Source organism: Sapajus apella, unplaced genomic scaffold (genome assembly GCF_009761245.1).
Source record: "Sapajus apella isolate SASKATOON/1434 unplaced genomic scaffold, GSC_monkey_1.0 scaffold15, whole genome shotgun sequence".
In the NCBI taxonomy this organism is placed as follows: domain Eukaryota; kingdom Metazoa; phylum Chordata; class Mammalia; order Primates; family Cebidae; genus Sapajus; species Sapajus apella.
Genome location: NW_022436955.1, coordinates 9,593,733 through 9,606,200, shown reverse-complemented (window position 1 = coordinate 9,606,200; position 12,468 = coordinate 9,593,733).

Below are 12,468 nucleotides of genomic sequence, written 5' to 3'. Positions count from 1 at the left end.
TTTTAATGGATTTCAAAGTGTTAAGGCATTTAGTGAGTATGAATTTGTGTTTCACTGAAATCAATCTCTTTCTGCAAGCTTGCTTCCCCCTTCTTTCAAGTCAGCTAAATCTTACCTCCCCAAAATTAAATGGCTCCGGGCGGAACCAGCCCTGACTTGATTACCTAATGCTGTAGCAGCTCCAAGGCCGCTGATCTGACTTGACCTAATTTGACCCAAAAATGCTGTCCCACTCATGAGCAACAGTCCTTCTTGCAAAAAATACAGGTGTGCTTTTAATCTGTCATTCAGAGGCAGCAGACAGGGAGGAGGGGGAGGTTTGGGGGTGATGGGCCCACTTTGCCCAAATGAAAAAGGAGGTAAGGGGATGGTAGGTGGGGATGTTACTGGCCTCTAAGGAAGACTCCAAGGAAGATACAAAAATACCTTTCTCAATTACTATTTAAAGCTCATTGTTCTCCCTATGGGCCAGGAAATCTGGAGCCCTGTATTGTGAGGAGTCAGGAGGTGTCGTGGAAACAGGGTTCTCAATATGACCATGTGCCTCCAAACCTCAGTTTCCTCATCAGCAGTATGACGAATATCATATCAGGCACTCAGTGATGGCTTTGTTACTACGATTATTAAAGTTCTGCTGGACAGGTATTAACCTGCTCATTTTATCAGTGCAGAAGTGGCCACTGGGCTCACCTTGGTGGCTTATCCAAGGTCACACATCTGCCTCCATAGGATGTGGCAGGGCGGGCTCTGGATTCAGTTCCCACTCCCTGTCCACTGGGCCATCGTGTTCAGTGTGGCTGGCAGAGGCCCGGGAGTCGGGGGGTCCTGGCTGGGCTGGATCTGTCACTCTGACTTCTCATTTCCATTAGGGGTGGTCGTGGCTTATTCTTTCGCTTTTGCTCATCCATTTCTTGGTCTGAGAAAGTGAGACACATTCAGACAACATAGGGGACCCCTCCCAGACCTGTCACTCAGGCTGTAGCTGCTGTGCTGAGAACAGAGCTTGAGCGTTGAGCATTGGAGATCACACAAGTTCAATCAAAGCCTGAGATTAAGGTGCTTATGATAGCAATGTCTTTGGTGGAAATAGATCCCCCTGGGCCATCTTCCACCTTGGTTCCTTCAAATGTCAAGTGGGAGAGAATACTACTACCCCCCCCATTCCCATAGGACATTGTTAGGAAAAATGAATGCATTAATGGATGTGAGTAGATAGAGCACACTTCTTGGCACATGGTAGGTGTTCAAATATGTTTTTTTAAAAATCGTACCTATAAAAATAAATAATGCAATAGAAATCTGTTAAAATATCTGTTAAAATTTCCATGAGAGCTGCATGTTGGTTGATGAATGCAGGCAGAATAGGTTTCACCCGCCTCCTCCTGCCCAGGGCAAGCATTCAGCTCTGTAGCTCGGGGAACAGGACATGACTGCACATCGTAAGGATACCTGTCTTGGTTCAAAAATATACAGAAGGTGATTAGCGGATGCACTGATTACATACACATGAAAAAGTTCAGCCTCTGTTGGTTAGATCAGCAATTCTTCCTCCTGCTTTCTTACCACCCCAGGGTGTCTCCAATTATCTCAAGAAGGGTCAGGAACCACTCAAAATGTTATTAATTTTAATCCTTTCTAATTAAATATATAAATGTGCTATGTACCACTTTGTGGAAGGAGAAGGGAGGGGGGAATCATATCTTAAAATCAAATATGTAATTCTTTAGTACCACCAGCCAACTTCTCAAGGGCTGAGACTCTTTCTTCTTTCCTCTCTCTTTCTCCTCCTCTTTCTCTCATTTGGTGCCTTTCTGGGTGCTCTGACTGATACAGCCAAAGGTTGATTATATCTGGAGAGCCAGCAGCATGATAGGAAAAGTGAGGCCCAGGTTGTGGTTGTGTGTGCACGCAGAGACCCAGAGGCCTGGGCTCTTGTCCTAATTTTGCATCTCACTGCTGTGAAATCTTGAGCCTGTCTGCTTTGAATGAGTCTCTGATGAGGCTCTGTTCTTCCTGGCTTGTAGGTCATGGTGAGCTTCAGGACCATAATGAATGGGCCAGTGCATAGTAACTAGGATGTCTATGCATTCATGCATTCCTTCACTACATGTATTTAGCTAGGCGTGGAGCCACCTGAAGGGAAACAAGGATAAGCCAAAATTGATGGGGTCCCTGCTCTTGTGCCACTCGTAGTGAAAGGGGTTGAACTGGATGCTACTGTATGAAAAATGTTGCCCAGGGGAGAGACAGCTGCTCTTGCCTTTGCATCAGTATATTGCTGGGCCTCCAGAGACTACTGCCAAGGCCAGGTGGGCATGGTCGCTGTTCACAATGAGGATGAATAGGAAAGGAAAGGATCCTGGCCCCCAGGCTTCCATCTTTTCCTCCAGCAGTTCCCAAGGTTTTTGTGTTCAGCCTCTCTTCCTCTGAAGCTCTATATAAGTTGGGTTAGAGGAGGTGGAGGAAGATCACAGCTCAGCTTGCACTGGTGGGATGGGCAGGTGCAGAGGGGTAGACAGAATTTGTGAACTGACACCACTTGCAGTAGGAAGAGGGAATCCATCACATAGTAAGGGCTGGTTTGCTGGAGAGATGCTTTGTCTTTCAAACTGTGACATTTCCATAGGTACCCCAGGCCTTCCTGCATACTGCCTGAGTGTCCCCACCATGAGGTCTGGGATAAGTCAGTGGGATTCTTGGCAGAAGGAAGGAAGATGAGTTTCTCACTCAAGAATTTAAGAAATGAAGCAACCAGGTGAGCAGAGCCCAGAGCCTTGTGGAAAGTGGAATCCATGGCTACTGAGAGGAGATTGAACAGGTGGCCCAGATAGAGGCCTGGCTGCATTGCTTTTGTTCTTAAATGCCCTGTGCCTCTGACCTTGGGACATTGCATGTGCTACTCCCCAGCCTGCTGTGTGAAATTTCTCTCTTCCCCTGCATTCTCTCTGCATCCTGGCTCACGTTTCAGATCTTATCATAGATTCTCTTACCTCCAGGAAGCCCCTGATCTTCTTGGATCGGGCAGGGACTATCCCAGTGGGATAGACTTCATTTCATGGCTATCAACCCCCTGAATCATAATGGTTTTCACATCTGTGGTTACATTAGCCTGTGTGCTGCATCTCCCCTGGCTCCGAGCACAGGGCATGGTGCCCAGGAGGTGCTCAAGAGGTGTTTCTGGAATGAATGATGGGCTGAGGTTGTGTGTGTGAAACTATGGCAAGAGAGTTAGGGAGACCAGGGCCATGCAGCAGGAAGCAGACATCTGTCCTTGCTGTCTGGGCTCTGGGATTAGGCACTATTGGCTTGGGTCATAGATGGTCTTGTGGGTCCTTCTCTTCTTTGGAGCCTAGGCTACTCCCTCCTGGGCTGAAACTGCAGCTACATTCAAATTCTTTAAACGTCTTGGGTGATTTTTCAAACGTTTTACCTCCAACGTGCTTTGCATACTGCCACACATTTTAAAACTCACATGTAATTTAAGGAACATTTAATCAATAGAGTCTTGATTCATTTTTTCTCTTAAATCATCAGTATTATTGTTGTGAAGAGCCCATCTGAAGTTCAGGAAGGCTCTTAAGCGTTTTTAATAACCATTTTCTTCCCCTGTGTGCTATTTTTTTAAACTATCTTTGTGAAAGATACTTTTTCCGATGGTTGAACAAGCTCAAAATGCCAGGTTCCCGATTGCTTAAATTGTGTCCAATATGCAATTATGTAAGGAAAACGGACTCTTCCTGAATACTTTCAAAATTGTTTTTAAACAGAAGTAGTTTTTTTTTTTTTTTTCTGGTGGCTGTTTGAGTTATCTGAGAAGGGCTCTTGGCTCCCAGTGGTGACTGATGGGACAAGGGAGATGGGTCTCAAGAACGCTGCACCTTTTCACATCTTTGAAGCTTCAAACACACACACGCACACGGTATGATTATCTCCATTTCCTTGGGTCTGATGCAATTCTCTGTCCCTGCGGTGGTTTGCTTATTTCATCTTGCATTTACTGAGTGCTTAGTGTATACAAGATTGCTTGCTTGCTAAAATGTTCCAGTGCCCCATCTTCTGAAGTTGTTATCCCATTTTACAGACAAGGAAACTGAGGCAGAGGGCTCACGTATAAGTTTCCTGTGGCTTCTGTGACAGATGACTTATTGGTTTAAAACAACAGAAATTTTCTCTCTTACAATTCTGGACACCAGAAGTATGAAATCAAGGTATTGGCGGGGCTGTACTCCTGGAGGTTCTAGGGGAGAATTTATGTTTTACTTCTTCAAGCTTCTGGTGGCTCCAGGCACTCCCTGGCTTGTGGCCACATTAATTCTCCAACCTCTGCCTGTGCAGTCGCATTGCTTCCTCCTTGTCCTGTGTGCTGCCTTCTCCTCTCCATGTCTGTCTCTTATGAAAACACTTGTCATGGGATTTAAGTCCTTTCCTTCAATGTCTTTAACTTAATGACATCTTTTGCCATATGTGGTGGTTAATACTGAGTGTCAACTTGATTGGATTGAAGGATGCAAAGTATTGCTCTTGAGGGTGCCTGTGGGGATGTTGCCAAAGGAGACTAATATTTGAGTCAGTGGACTGGGAAAGGCAGGCCCACCCTCAGTCTGGGTAGGCACCATCTAATCAGCTGCCAGTGTGGCCAGAATAAAAAGTAGGCAGAAGAACGTGGAAGACTAGACTGGCTGAGTCTTCTGGGCTCCATCTTTCTCCCATGCTGGATGCTTCCTGCCCTCAAACATCAAGACTTGAAGTTCTTCAGCTTCGGGGCTCTTGGACCTGTGACCACAGACTGAAGGCTTCACTGTGAGCTTCCCCACTTTCAAGGTTTTGGGACTCAGACTGGCTTCCTCAGCTTGCAGATGGCCTATTGTGGGACCTCACTTCATGATCGTGTGAGTCAATACTCCTTAGGAAACTCCCCTTTATATACACATCTATCCTATTAGTTCTGTCCCTCTAGAGAACCCTGATTAATATATCATACAAGGTAATACAGATTCAGGGAATTAGGATATGAACATATCTTTTTGAGGGTCAGCATTCAACCCACTACAGCTTGAAAGGAGTAAAATCAGGACTTAACCCAGGCAGTTTGTCTGTAGGTCTGGGGCTCCCTGCTCCGTAGCTCATGTGCTTGGACGATGGTGATGCCAACTGCTGACAGCTGCCAGGCTCAGACAGCTTGGTTGGGATTTTAATTGGTCTATCCCCCAGAGTGTACTCATAGCCTTTCTGTCTTTTTCCCCCTCCCCTATCTTGGCAAAAATACTTGGGCCTAACTCCATCACAGAAACTCCAGAGTTTACTCGGCTGGTGTTCTGAATTTCAGACAATGGTCTGCATTGCAGACAGTTATGTGTCTGCTGCTGGGGATGTGGGATTATGTGTATATCTGATTGAACCACCTCCAAGTGCCATATTTTTGGTCAAGAAAGATTAAATATCAGCAATTTTATATGGTTCAATCTCATGTTTATTTAAAATATATTGTCCATCAGCATTCCTCCTGTGTCCTCCAAGGGCCAACAAAATGTTCCAGTTTCCTGCATGTGCCTTTGGCTTCGGCACATGACTAATACGACCCTGTCTGTGGCTTAGTTATTCCAGCACATCTTTGGCAAATTTGGTGCTCCGTCATGCCCCAGATCCCATCTTAATTTCAACTGTCTCCAAAGAAGCCACGAAGTAGCCAGCCCATCTTGAAGTCATCAGCTTCCATCAAGGGTTCAGGAACATCTGTTTGAAACCAGCATGTTATTTTCCTGCCTGGCAAATCAGTAGCAAGATTGCATACTCTGCCCACGAACACAAAGTACTTACGGGTAGTGTCAGGTTGGGTCCAAGTCTAAAAATACTCCCTTTCCTTCAGCATCTTTTTTTTTTTTTTTCCCTCTAGAGTGGCCTGGCGCACAACTGGAACTTTGCCACTCTCTAAACATTTACACATTTAATGCATCCTGAAATATTAACCTATAGTATGCACGAGCAACAGTGTGAATGCTTCCTTTCCTGGCAAGGACTGTGTTATTGGAAATCATTTATTGAGATTTACATCCTAATAGAGATGAAGGGCTGTTTGCATTGTTAATATTACCAAAAGCCAAACTGTAAATTCTGGGGTTGGGGTTCCATAGAGATTTGGAGTCACTAGAAACCCCCTCCCAAGGACAGAGCTGTTAATCAACCCATAAAACTTATCGCATGTATACCATGCACGTGTGCCTAGAAAATTACAGTCATACCTCACCAAGGTTGTGTGACCTTGGGCAACTACCTTTCTGTATCCTAGATTCCTGTTTACAGGATGGGGTGATAGCAATGACACATACTTTGCAGGGTTGCTGGAAGGACTCATGGACTTGGCCCAGAGCCAAACCTACTGCCTTGTCATTTTAATTTTAGAAGAGCATGTTGTAGGTAGTGAGTTCAGATGCTGATGCTGAAAGTGATTTGGCAGAGATTGAGAGATTGATAGAAAAGAGCCTTGCTGAGGGGATTCTACTAGAAGAAGAGAGAAGGGGATTTGCCCACCTAGCCAGGAGAGCTAGAATTAAGTGCTACCTTGAACTGGGAAGAAAGTAAATATACATACCCTGAAAGGTGGAAGGCAAGAGAAATGATCAGAGACTTTGGTCTCTGGTGACCTGCACAGAGTCAGCGCCTCAGTAAGTGATTAGTCACTGCATATTTGCTTAATAATAAATATTTACTGATTATCTGCTATGGTGCCAACCCAGTATAGGGTGCTAGGGACACATAGATGGCTGTGCCTAAACAGCCTACCTTTAGGTCAGCCTAAAGAAATTATATCTCAAAATGTCTAATCCCATTATGAGAAGGACTTGTGAAAAAACAGTGCAGAGAAGAGAACAAGCAAGCTGATGTGTCAAAGGCCTGCAGTATGCCAAGCATGGTGCATTGAAAACTGTGAGATACAATTTTCCCCATTTTACAGGTGCAGAAATTGAGTCTCAAGGAGGCTGTGATTTGATCAGTGTCTCTGTAGCTGTCAGGACGAGTTAGGTTATGCTATTGTAACAAATAGCCCCAGAATAGGCCCTTTCCTGGGGCTATTCTGAAAGCAAAGACTTGTTTCTTGATCACTCTATATATCCATTGCAGGACAGCTATGGATTTTGCTTCTTATTTTCCTTATTTAGGAACCCAGGCTGATGGAGCAGACACCATCTGAAACTTTGCTGTTTGCCATGCCACATGGAAGAAACAATGCATTGGTCCTGAAAGTTCTCATTTCTTAGGTCAAAGCAAGTCCCATGGCCACACTTAGCTCCCAGGAGGTAGAAAGATCATTCCTACCACATGCCTGAGAGGAGAGCTCGGGGATGTTGGCAAAAAGCCCTATTTATTTCTGGTCTCTCACCCAGTGGCAGAGCCAGAATTTAAACTCAGGTCAGGCTCTCAAGTCCACACTGTTTCCAGTAGACCATCTGGCCTGGGAGGTGGCAGAAAGCCTTTGGACCCTCGTCTGCTGGCTTCTGCAAAGGGAAATGGCTCCACCTTTATTCCAGTGATACTGTGGTCTGGGACAAGCCTCCCTCAACTGCTCCAGCTCTCAGCATGCTTATTCCTAGGTAACTTCCCTGCTCTTCATGAGAGATTTTCCCATCACTGCTGTAAGTGGCCAGGCCTGAGAAAGACCTCAGGCAGCCTCCTTCCCTGGACTCCAGGAATAGGGACAGAGCTCTGTGGCACATGCAGACTAGATAGTAGTAAAAGCCTCATCAGCAAGATGGAGTAAATAAGCTGGGCATGATATGAGGAAAACAAGGGGGTGAGAGGGGTGTAAATGAACCCAGAAGGCAAAAAGGTCCGTCCTTGAAAGTGGCCGTATTAATCCGCTGTGGTTTCCATAACAAGATACCCCCACTGGGTGGCTTAAACAACAGATATTTATTTTCTCTGAGTTCTAGAGGCTGGAAGTCCAAGTTCAAGGTGCTAGCAGGGTTGGTTTCTGGTGAAGTCTCTCGTCTTGACTTGTGGATAGCCACGTTTCTCACTGTGTTTTCCTGTGGCCTTTCTTCTGCATACATGGAGAGAGAGCACACTGATATCTCTTCCTCTCCTCATTAGGACTCCAGTTCTATTGGATAGGGCCCCATCCTTATGATTGCATTAAACCATAATTGTCTCCTTAAAGACCCTATCTTCAAATGCAGTCATTTTGGAGATAAGGGCTTCAAAATATGGATTTGGTGGGGACACAGTTCAGTCCATGACAGCAAATAAAAAATTCCACATTTGAGAGATGCGGATGGAGGAGGCAGAAAAAGTGGGCGTGAGTCCCCAGTTCTAGCAGCTGTGACCGCTGTGTCATCTGCTTCACCTCCATGGCTGAGTTCCTCCATCCACAGGATGAATAAATGCTGATTTCCATGCACAGCATCATGCATGTAGAGAACACACAGTTGTTCTCCCTTCATTCTGAGCTGCTGTTTCTTGCTTGTCCAGTGGACATGGCATTGTCACTTCATAGAACTCCAAAAACCAGAAGAGTGAGGTTTGCTACACTCTGAACATTTAAAAAGCTAGAGTTGCCTCAGAGAGGCTATCATCACTCTTCCCCTACCTCATACCCAGCATAGAAGTTGGGACATAGTAGGAGCAATCAATATGTGTTGAAGGAATGATGGAACAATGAAGTTTTTTTTGTTTTTGTTTTTTTGACAAAGTTTCACTCTGTCACCCAAGCTGGAATGCAGTAGCATGATCTCGGTTGGCTCACTGCAACCTCCACCTCCTGGGTTCAAATGATTCTTCTGCCTCAGTCTCCCTAGTAGCTGGGATTACAGGCACATGCCACCACACCAGGCTATTTTTTTTAGTAGAGATGAGGTTTCAACATGTTGGCAAGGCTGGTCTTGAACTCCCGACCTCAGGTGATCCACCTGCCTCGGCCTCCCTAAGTGCTGGGATTACCAGTGTGAGCCACCATGCCTGGCCTAGAACAATGAAATTCTAACAAGAGAATGAACAAGGTGCTTGGCGCATTGGAGGCTCTCCACCCATGCTGAGCCAGAACAAGTTAGCCTTGACCACCAGGGGCAAAGAATGATCAAGGAAAACAGCTGGTGTGGGGCAGAGGACAGAGAGGAACAAAGGTGGGGTTCACATCCTGGCCCCCAACGCTTCCCAGACATGCCATTTAGGGCAAGGTTTTATCCTCCCGGTGCCTCTGGGTCTCAGCCTCTAAAGTGGCTATGCTGGCCCATTCTTTGTGTGAAGATGAGGAGCAGGATCCCAAAAATTAAACACATGGGTGGAACTCAATATGCAGTATCTTGTCCCACTGCGATACACATCAGCTCCTTGTGGCCAATGGGCATTCAGAGCACAACAAGAATGAATAATTCTTGTCTCTTTCACTGCCTTTCCCTGGGGTGGGGCTGTAGCCCGGTGGCCCCCTGATGATGGCACAGCAGTTGTGCCCTCCTGATATTATCCATTCCACCTAAGTACCGACCTGAGCTCCTCCATCAATGCTTTCCCCTTGTGCATCCACTCCTCTGCTAGTTCTTAAGCTGTGGATGATGTAGAATCAGTGCTTTATCCTCAACAGGATTCCTGATGGGAGGGTGTTTAAATTTGACCGATGGCTTAATATTTTGTCCTCAAGAGAAGGCAGTCTCCCTGAGGGCCCCTCTGGCTATGAATTATTGTAATGGCCTCTCTCCGAAGTACCTGGAAGTCATTGGGAGAAAAACAGTCCGTTCTAACCTTGACTTCTCCACGTGCCGTGGGTTTCTGACAAACCCTCCTGATTTCTGCAGGTGCTTTCTTTCAGGCCCTGTCTGAGGCTCTAGGGGCTCCCCATGGCTCCAGTAAATGTCCTGGCGGCTGCTCAGTTATTCTGTTGTCCTCTCTTTATTACTCTTCCTCCCTCATCATTATTCTTGCAGGACCATAGGCCATGGGTGCATGAACTCCTTCTGGGCTGAGGCCCAGAGACACTGCTGAATTAATGGATGTGCTTAATGGTGTTCACAGTCCAGATGGCTGGAGGCGCCATCAGGATGCCCTCGGCCATCTGGGGTCCCTGCTGGCCTTTTAGTTGTATTCAAACTAAGTTTTATTAAGCACCCACTGTTGGCTGTAGCTATCCTTGGCAGTGGGGCAGCACGTTACAACTTACCACACGTACTTTTCATCGTGTGCTTAATAAGCATTCCCTATTCATTTGCTCATTCATTCCCCATTCATTCATTCATTCATTCATCATGTTTATTGAGCATCTATTCTACAGTGTGGAGTGCACAAGGGCTATGTGCCTCCTAGGGTTAATGTGATATGAAATGGTTCTTATTCTTTACAGCCCACGAGGGAAAAGAAACAGTCACAATGTCTCATTCAATGAGTGTGAAAGGAAAGCATTTTGGAAGCCCATAAGGAAATATGTTTAGCTCAGCAGTTCATGGGTTGAGAGCACGAGGTGGGAGGTATTGGAGTAGGCTTCCGAGAAGGGGTACTTCCCCTGCCGAGTCTTGGGGGATCCACGGGACCTGGGCAAGCAAAGAATGCCATCAGGAGGAAGGAGGAGGGCAGGCAGAGGTGACAGCATGGGAAAAGGCTTAAAGGCATGGTGCGTTGTGTGGTAGGGCATTACAGGCCATTTGGTTTTTCTCGGGGTAATGGGTCTGTTAAGGGGTGTCGGGAGAAGAAAGTACGGGAGCTTCGCTTGGGAGGGCACTCCTCCCCCTATCTAACAGTAAGAATGCATTGCTGTGCAGAGGGCTGTGGGCTGGTTCGTCTACGAAAACCTAGAATATGGCTTTGGAATGAGGTAGCCTTTTCATTTCAGGGACGGAGCAGGGCAGTAAGTTGACAAGGGCCTATGCAGTGGTTCTTGCTTCAGCCCTTTTCCTTCCAAGCCATGATCATGAGCTTTTGGTCAAGGACTTGGTCTATAGAGGGGCTGCCTTGGACCTCCCTTTCCTTGTTCTGCCTTCCATGTCTCCAGACACAGCACAAAGCTGGGAGGGCATCCATACTTGGCCTGGTGGAGTGGGGAACCACTGGCCTCCATGTCAGGGCCTGGGTTCCAGTGTTGGCTCGGCCCCTGACTCCAGGTGAGACCTCAGACAAATCACTTCTCAAATTCCTGGGGTGGGGATAGGAGGCTGTGAAACTAGATGAAATGTTTCCCTAGATCTGCCCATCATGATCTTGTGCTTCTAAACATATAACTAGATCTCGCCATTGTGTTAGTTAATATGTTATTTTTTTTTCCCATTTATTTATTTTATTGCATTTTAGGTTTTGGGGTACATGTGAGGAACATGCAAAATTGTTGCATAGGTACACACGTGGCAGTGTGATTTGCTGCCTTCCTCCCCATCACCTACATCAGGCATTTCTCCCCTTGCTATCTCTCCCCAGCTCCCCACCCCCCACCGTCCCTCCCCTATTTCCCCCCAACTGACCCCAGTGTGTAGTGCTCCCCTCCCTGTGTCCATGTGTTCTCATTGTTCAACACCCGCCTATGAGTGAGAACATGCGGTGTTTGATCTTCTGCTCTTCTGTCAGTTTGCTGAGAATGATGGTTTCCAGGTTCATCCATGTCCCTACAAAGGACCCAAACTCATCGTTTTTGATGGCTGCATAATATTCCGTGGTGTATATGTGCCACATTTTCCCTATCCAGTCTGTTGTCGATGGGCATTTGGGTTGGTTCCAGGACTTTGCTATTGTAAACAGTGCTGCAATGAACATTCGTGTTCACGTGTCCTTATAGTAGAACGATTTGTAATCCTTTGGATATATACCCAGTAATGGGATTGCTGGGTCAAATGGAATTTCTATTTCTAGGTCCTTGAGGAATCACCACACTGTCTTCCACAATGCTTCAACTAATTTACACTCCCACCAACAGTGTAAAAGTGTTCCTATTTCTCCACATCCTCTCCAGCATCTGTTGTCTCCAGATTTTTTAATGATTGCCATTCTAACTGGCGTGAGATGGTATCTCAATGTTGTTTTGACTTGCATTTCTCTGATGACCAGTGATGATGAGCATTTTTTCATATGTTTGTTGGCCTCATGTATGTCTTCTTTTGTAAAGTGTCTGTTCATATCCTTTGCCCACTTTTGAATGGGCTTGTTAGTTTTTTTCTTGTAAATCTGTTTTAGTTCTTTGTAAATTCTGGATATCAGCCCTTTGTCAGATGGGTAAACTGCAAAAATTTTTCCCCATTCTGTTGGTTGCCGATTCACTCTAATGATTGTTTCTTTTGCTGTGCAGAAGCTGTGGAGTTTGATTAGGTCCCATTTGTCTATTTTGGCTTTTGTTGTCAATGCTTTCGGTGTTTTGGTCATGAAGTCCTTGCCTACACCTATGTCCTGAATGGTTTTGCCTAGATTTTCTTCTAGGATTTTTATGGTGTTAGGTCTTATGTTTAAGTCTTTAATCCATCTGGAGTTAATTTTACTGTAAGGCATCAGGAAGGGGTCCAGTTT